This window comes from Hippoglossus hippoglossus, chromosome 17 (assembly GCF_009819705.1).
Source record: "Hippoglossus hippoglossus isolate fHipHip1 chromosome 17, fHipHip1.pri, whole genome shotgun sequence".
NCBI classification, from domain to species: Eukaryota; Metazoa; Chordata; class Actinopteri; order Pleuronectiformes; family Pleuronectidae; genus Hippoglossus; species Hippoglossus hippoglossus.
Genome location: NC_047167.1, coordinates 21,577,103 through 21,586,018, shown reverse-complemented (window position 1 = coordinate 21,586,018; position 8,916 = coordinate 21,577,103).

Sequence of the window (8,916 nt, the reverse complement as noted above, 5' to 3'; positions counted from 1 at the left end):
AATTGTGCACGAATGCCTCCAGTAATACGTGAGTGTCTCAGAGCTTTGTATAATGTCTCCAGGTCATTTTGCACCACAGGCTGTTAATTTGACGACGTCGGTGACGAGACTCAGTGACGTTGATGAGTGAACAGAGACCGAAGTGCAGGACCAGGACAAAAAAGGTCAGAAGACAAACTTTACCAGAGGCTGAGAGCAGTTTGGAGCCGGAGAAGAACTTTGAATCCACTTAACGGAACTCGTTCAACAAGCTGCTGCAACGACCTCCTGCTGCTCTGAAGTCTCTCACTCGTCTTCCTCGTTTGACCCGTCCAACAACTTCCTGTCATCTTCCTGGAGGAGTCTGAAGTGTTGAGCGCTGTCAGCTCTTCCTGCTCGTCTTCAAGCTCCGGCAGCTCCAGCAGCTCCAGCAGCTCCTCGTGGGTCAGAGGATCGCAGAACGTCGGCGCTGTGAACCGAAGCATGTTGACGGTGAATAAACAGGGTCTCCCAGTGTGAAGAGCAAGGGTCAGACGCCAGGAGAAAGTGATCCTGGCGTCAGCGGGAAGCTTTTACATGAGAACTGGTAAATTCTTCTTTTTCCCATCAGGGTTCTACAGATGAATTTCACTCAGAAACCAAATAAAACTAATGGATGGTAGAATCCTATCAGGGTTCTACAGATGAATTTCACTCAGAAACAAAATAAAACCCATGGATGGATTACTATGACATTTAATCCTCTTTACTTTTCCTCCGGCGCCAGCAGCAGGTCGTCATTTCAATTTATCTAAACACCTTCTAATTTAAAACAAGATTGTTTTATAAAATAAGCAATGCCCTCGTTGTTGGTTGTTTTTTCTCCTTTCGATTTCTTTTCACCCTCTTGCCTTGATCGATGTGGCAGATCGTTAAACAGGTGTAAAGGGGCTGATGAAGATGATGAAAGGGCGTCTCCTGCTGTGAGGAAGGTGAAGCGCCATCAATGACCATCAAGTGGATTTTTTAATCTGTCTCCAGCAAAAGATAAATAGAATAAGACACTAGAGCTTCTAATTGGATTTTGCAGCAATTAATGATAATAAAAGGAAATGAAACACATTTTTGCAGATAAAATAAAAACCAAACTGAGGCACCTGAATTTATTTCGACTTCAGTTAGAAGACAAACTGTGACAGTAAACACTGAGACTCCCGCCTGCTTCACAGGCCTGAATCACTGCCCCGCCGATGAAATGAGATGGAGAGGAGCCAACTCATCATGATTCTGCCGGAGAAAAGACAAGACTCATCACGGAGGTAGAGGGAAAACGGGGGGGGGGAGGCGGGATGAGAGGATGGAGAGTTGAAGCGATGGGGCGTCAGATGAAGGAAGGTGGAGGATGAAAGAGGTTTGAAGAGGAGAGAGTGAGGGAAGAGGAGAGAGGAAGCTAATGAGCTGGAGCATCGCAGCAGGAGAGCAGGAGGCTGTTTGTTCTACTCGCTCTGTTAATACCTTCGACATGGAAAGTTTTTAAACCCTGTAACTCTGACGAAGGTTCCTGTTTATGCTTCTCAAGGACTTTCAGACTTTTACTCACCAGGAGTTCAACAACTGACTTTTACTGATTTCTTTTAACGATGTTTGTTAACGACTTCTACCGAGGAACTACTGACATACCTTCGTTCTTTTGGTCCGCTTGATATTTATGTCGTACCCAACCCCGGTGTAGCTGGAAGCAGGTGTGTGTGTGTGTATTTGTGCAAAATAATTCAACAATACATGGACGGATTCTCTCCAGACTTGGTTTGATATTTACTTGAGAGTTTATCTCGAGATGATTCACTTTTGCAGCTGATCTGTGAAAGGACGACAAAAATATGAGCTGAAAACTAATTTTCTAAGATATCACCAGAAACGACAACTGGAAAATCTAAAGCCTGTGTTGACCAGGAAAATATTTCCCTGTGATATGATGACATGTCATGAAAAAGTCATAATGAACTCCTCACATCATCTGAATATAAAGATGGACGACAAGACGGCCCCTGAAAGAGAAGCCAAAGCATCTCAAGCACCCCCTGGTGGCTGGCTGCAGCATAGGTCATAAATCCTGCCTCCTCCTTGTTAGTAGATGGGACATGGATCCAGCTAAAGAGTCAAAACACACCTCAAAAGAAAACCTTCTCAAAGATGCTTATATCCAGTGATATCTTTCCATTTACACTTCCTACCAAAACGTATTTGGTGCAGTGTATTTGTGCAGAGATGGGATGTTTCCAGGAGACGGGGTTGCTGTCGGTGCTGTGCAGGTAGTGTGCAGTGGATCTATCAGAGGTTTCCTGCTGTAAACAGCCTCCTGCTGTGGCTGGGGACGGAGCTGATGAGAGAGCTGAGCCTCAACCAGGCAGTAAAATGTGCTACAAACACAAAGCAGTGAGATAAAGGAAACTTTAAAATGAGCTGTAGCTGCAGAGCTGTGATCACACAGCGCCACCGCTTTCATATTACAATCATTTGGTCAGTTATCAGGATATAATTATTTAGAGCTTTAATCTGAAGGAGACAAATGCTGGATTCCAAAGCAGGCGCCTGGATCTCGTCTCATCCACAGAAGGAAAAGGATCATTACATTTGAAACGTACGAGAGAGGAGACGCACCACAGCAGAGCGGGGATGATTCCCAGAGATGGATGGAGATACGCAGCTTTAATACACACTGAGCTGCCACACAATGATCCATATGCACAGTAAATGAAATGTGTGGAGAGGAGGAGGGTCAGATAAAGGCTCACACACACACACACACACACACACACACACACACACACACACACACACACACACACACACACACACACACACACACACACACACACACACACACACACACACACACACAGCTTCTCCTCCGTCCTCCTGTTTGAATAATGTCTCTACTGAACACACATGTAGATACAGTGAGTATATTAATGTTGCAGAGTTAGATTCAGTCCAGTAAAACATTATAGATCCTCTTGGTATCTTCTTAATTCAACACTGAGATCTCACTTCACCCAGATTTGAATGTTTTCCCTCTCTGTACATATTTTAAACAACCATAATGAAGACTTACATTGCTTATATATACTAATATATACACATATCAACATCACTCGTATTTTGTCCATGCAGAGTTTCACCGTAAGTGAAATAAACTTCTGGATCCTGACCCCTGATCCACACCAAAATGAAATGGGTTCTTTGCCGACCAACACCGCAGCCTCCCGCCAAGTTTCATGGAAATCTCTCCGTTGGTTTTTGTGTAATCTTGCTCACATACAAACAAATGGAGGTGAAAACATAACCTCTCGGTGGACGTAATATGTTTTCGGTGCATTAACATTTGTGCGACCTGCCAAAAACAGCAGAAATATTCATGTAATGTTGTTTGATATCAGAAACCAAGTATTGACTTTTTTTTTCCAAAAATGCATCTACTGTTGCACAGTCGAGAAAAATATAAAAATGTCTCTATATTTCTGAGAAAAGCCGATACAGCTTTTCCACTGTCTCTGTCTATTTGATTTGTATTTTATTTTACCACAGCTTTGTTTAAATCCTCAGCTGTTCCTCTCAACCTGGAGAATCTGTGTTCACAAGCTTATGAAAAGATAAATTAACAGTTTCTTACATTTACTGTGACTTACACTCACAGTCTTGCTGAGAGATACATTTGGTCCGTGAATTAATAAGACGTAACATTCTTCACATCCTGCCTCTGAGCCTCTGTGTGTGTGAGGCATAAAGAAGAAGATAACACATCAGATTGAAACTCTCCTCTGCGCTAATGGCCGCCTGCCTGCTTGTTTCTGTGAGATTTATTTAATATCTTTGTTTTATCTTTCCCGCTCGAGTGAGTTGTTTTGCATAAGAACATTGATTAGACACCTCCAGTTAAATGTGGGGCTGGTGTCCGGGGGAGAGAAAGATTCAGTCCGACAGACAGAGAGAGAGATGAAGAGCTGAACTCAGGGCGGACGCTCGGTGACAGACGGGCTGCTGCTCCCTGCATGGCTGCTTTAATGACAGCCAGCAAACTCATTCAGCAGCACAAACAAATCACTGGGACTAACCTTACACACACACACAGGCACACAGACACAGACAGACACACACACACACACACACACTGCTCCGCACTGGAAAATCTATACCTGCGCTGGGGTCATTGAATTGGAAGAAAACTGAACCCATACAGAATCAAAACGAAAGAAAATGATACAAAAAATGCCTCCGAGATGTGAGAGGTCATAATAAAAGCATATGAAGAGACGATATAGGTATCTCACTCTCACACACACACACACACACACACACACACACACACACACACACACACACACACACACACACACACACACACACACACACACACACACACACACACACACACACACACACACACAGGGGAATATGCTGCATTGGCCCAATGTGCTCTCTAATGTCCATCCAGTCCATCCACCTCTCGCTCAGGGATGAAATTCGCTTTTCATGGTTTATTGGACTCGATGAGTTTCTCACCAACAAATGGAAATGATGCTCCGCGGCAGGAGCGATGGAGACAGTCGGTCCTGAGGTTACGCGACATTAACATCCTGCACTCGTTCACATCTGCACATTCTGCCTTTCAGAAACTGACAGAGAATCAGCCGCCGGTAACGTAGCATTAATAATTAGACAAACTCACGTGAGCTAATTCCAGTGAGTGAGAGATGATGAAGCTCAGAGTTGGACGTTGTGGGTTTAAAACCTGAACTATATAATGTATATATATATATATGAAGCCAAAGCATTTCACTTGCCCCCTGGTGGCTGGCTGCAGTATTGCTCATAAACCCCACCTCCTCCGTGTTAGCAGATGGGATTTGGACAAAACTAAAAGGTTAAAGTACACCAAATGATGTCCATGGCACAAAATGGCAGCGTTGGAAATATTTTGGCTTCACTTCTAGATAGTGAGAGGAAGTGGAGACACATCGTCCATCTATGACATTGCCTCAACCGCTCGCTGGGATTGGCTCCAGCCTCTCTGCGACTCTCAAAGGACAAGCGGTAGGAAACAGATCTAAAACTATGAGTCATTCAAACATGCTTTACAGAAACTGATCCTAACAACTCACACACAGAATATGTATCGTGTGTTTTTGTTGAATTTCACAACTTTGGCAGGTGAATCTTTTAACAGGAGAAAGAAAACGTATATATAAATAATCCTGGTAAATATCATGAATAAATACCTTGTTCTGTTTATTAACACAGAAGATTCACAGGTTTGAGCTACAGTGTAAAACTGAATAATTAACACAGTCTCAGACAGTGTCAGTGTGTTGAGCAGATGTTGGCAGACGACTCTGCTTCACACAAACAGTTTGTACTGTCAAAGTTTACAGCTTTGTTTTCTTCTTCTTGTGTCAGATTGAGAAACGTCGATGCACAGAGGATCTTTGTGTCTGAGTCTGACTGATGAAGACAAATGTGTGAGTTTGACACTTTTCACTCACGTCTGTCTGACAGCTGTTTGCGTCTGCATCTTCCACCGACTGATTCCAGGAATCTAAAGACGTCCGCTCCATCATTCTGACACAACGCAGGCTGATCAGTCTTTTGATTTAACACGTTTCTGTGAGAGACATGAAAATCTACTGTAATTTCACATTTAAAAGCTTTTAGTCCAGTAATTCACTGTAATTACATCCATCCATATCAACAACAGTAAAGCCATAAAGTTTTAGTGCAAACTTCCACCTTCGTCACAAACCCATCACACATTTAAACGTTCTAGTCTTTAACCAAACCTCTGAAATTATCACGCTTTTGGCAGATCATTATTTGCATGGAGCCATTTTTAAAGCTTCAAATTACTAATGAAAACCAAACTTAACAGAAAATGAACATTTGAACAAATATTATTCGACATTTTGGTTCATGTCCCATCCACTTACATGGAGGAGGCCGGGTTTGTTACCTACACTGCAGCCGACCACCAGGGGGCGATCAGGACACTTTGGCTTCACTTTGGGGAGCTGCCCCTCCTCTCAGCTCAGGGCCCCTGTTGCAACGAGTCCCTCACATAAAGCACGTCGGGAAATTGTGTTGAACGAAGTTAACGCGGAGGCTGCAGAACACAAAGCCCTGTGTGTGACTAACTACTACACACTGTGCTGCATATGGCGTGTGGGAGGAGAGGTGGCACGTCTGCAGCCTCCTACACGTTCAGGCCTGAGACGGCGTCTGATCAGACGCCACGAGGACGCTCCTGTGTGGGCGAGCTACAGGTGTTCACAGGCTTCAAGAAGACGGAGGAATCGATTTAAAGCCGCCGCCGTTTGGACGAGGAACCGACCTGCGTGACTCTGCCTTTCGATTCTGTGTCTTTCTGTTTGAAAAAAGTCGCTGAGCTGAAACTTGTTTGTGTTCTTGATACGGCCACAGCCACAAAAGTTCACTTGGCTCAACCAGAGTTGGGGGGAAATGTTTCATCAACACACATAAAGAAATGTGGTTGAGTTAAAGTGTGGGAGTGTGGAGGCCTGGTGAGAAAAGAACAACACAAGGGAACATCTGGATAAAAACCACACAACAAAAAACAAATCCACAACTTAAATACCGACAATAAGAAGTGAGCCATGTTGATGGAGAGAGAGAGACGGCTCCTCCCCTTAAATCACCCTCCACGTCATCAGGCTCATCACATGCACCTGAGAGAAGAAGAAGAGGAGAGAGGAAGAGGAGGAATAGGAGGAGGAGGAGGAGAAAAACACAAACACACACTCAATGTCCAGACTCGAGGAGGAAGGAGGGGACGTCGGCGATCAAGAGAATCTACTCTCCGCAGATTTCAATGTTCTTCTCCACACATGAGAGATTAACTGTTAGAATAAGGATGTGTATTTAAAAACATGACATTTAAGTTGTATCAGTGTGTAAATATTATTGGTCTTTGATGATTAACAAATGGTGATAATATATAAAGTGATAAAGTATCAGCACATCTGCACTGATCTTCATGTAAAAAGCTCTGAAGTGTTTTTTGGGTTCTCACTCCAGACTCAACACAAACATGCAGTGTGGTCTTCTACTGCCACCTACTGGTTGTATTAGGACCAGCACTCATTCTCAGGTAAAATAAACTAACAAACAAAGAACATCCTGAAAAATCCCTGATTGTGTTTGACATCTTCAGAGCTACAAGGACATGAAGGGTTTTCTATTGAGCCGTAATGTTTGATTCCATAATTACAAAGTTTTATGTAACAGTTATGTACACAAATGGTTGTTTGTCAGCAGGATTACGCAACAATTACTGAACTGGATTAAATGTTGGTGTGGATCCAAGCAAAAAGGATCCAGGATCGTTTTCCCACTGTTTTCCAGAAAGAATAATTCATGGATCTTCTTTGATCAGGTTTATTCAAGGGACTGATATCAATCAGAGTAATTTGGTGCAGTTAGATTAGATTTAAGGGGAATGTTGGGCCTGGACATCCCAGTGGTACATATTTTGTTTTCTCTATCGCACGAAATGTCAATCCTCTCCTAAAGAAACTACACAGAAGCCTGGTTATATACAGACAATGGTTAGGACCAGGCTTCGGTCCCCATGAGGAGGTCTGGTCCTGACAAGGTGAGTGTTTAAGATCTAAAAGGTGAGAGTACACACACACACATTCCTCCACAACAAAAGAAAAACATCCTGGTGCAACGTGAATATTCATCAAGATTCTGTTAAATCCATTAAACCCACTCACTCACACAAAACCCTGCTTTTACTGTGTGGCTGTTTGCTTTTGGCAATAAATTCATTTGCACCTCACCATCATTGATTTCTCCGCTAACTGCACATAAAAACTTCTCGTGCTGAAATCAGTCGTGCACATAATCTGTAATTTGCCGCTGGGAGAGAAAGAAACAAGTGAGGGTTTGATTTCACGGTTTAATCTTTAGATGATGCAGATTCTTTCAGGAGACAGCGACTTAAAATCGATTATCACATCTCTTTATATTAATAATTAGAGCTGCTCCCATTGCTCACTGTGGTCTGCAGGATGTCTTCCTCTTTTCACAGTGCAGAGGTTTGATGTGTGCTCTTCTAGCGCCCCCTGGTGGTATGCTCTATTACAAGCTGCAGCAGACCTACTCAGACATGTTATGTAGAAATAAAGAACAATAAGAGGAACTGAAATAAGAGTGTGTGCGAGTTGCTGCAGCTCGATTGAAACACAAGTTCCACAGAAGAATCAGGAAGTAAAACCAGTGAGTCTGAGCTGCTTTCTTATATTTTATTGTGATGGGGAGTCATAAAAATGGAGCAAAACTAAAGTAAAAACAATACAAAAAAGAGACAGTGGATTTACAAAGGGCGTGTAGAGGACAAACAATATGCAGCCTTCGACAGTACGATGGAGCGAGTTGGCACAGAACAGAAAACAGGGCGGCGGGATGAGTCTAAGTTTGGCTTCCAAATAATAAAAAAAAAAAAAGTGAGGAGCAACGTCTTCATAGCAAGATCCTTCATTAAAACAGCGACGACTCATGCTTTTAAAATCACAGAGGTTAAGAATTCAGTAGCTTCATAACGACGCAGAGAGCGGATGCACATGTAACAGATTCTATTTCTCATTCCTGTCTTTTTTCATTTTCAGCTTAAAACAGATGTTTACAGAATACATGTTATTTTTTATTTATTAATTTTTTTTTAAACGTTTTTGTTAAAACAAACTTCAGCTCCCAGAACCACATTTTTTTGGGAATTTTTAGTTTGTCGTGAGATTATTTTTCATACTAAAATATATTATTGTATCAATTCAAACTACAGTAATGTACACTACAATGTGTAATAAATAACCATAAAAGAAAATATAAAAATAAGAGACATAAATATAAAAAAGTCTGCTAGAAACTAAACAGGTATATTTC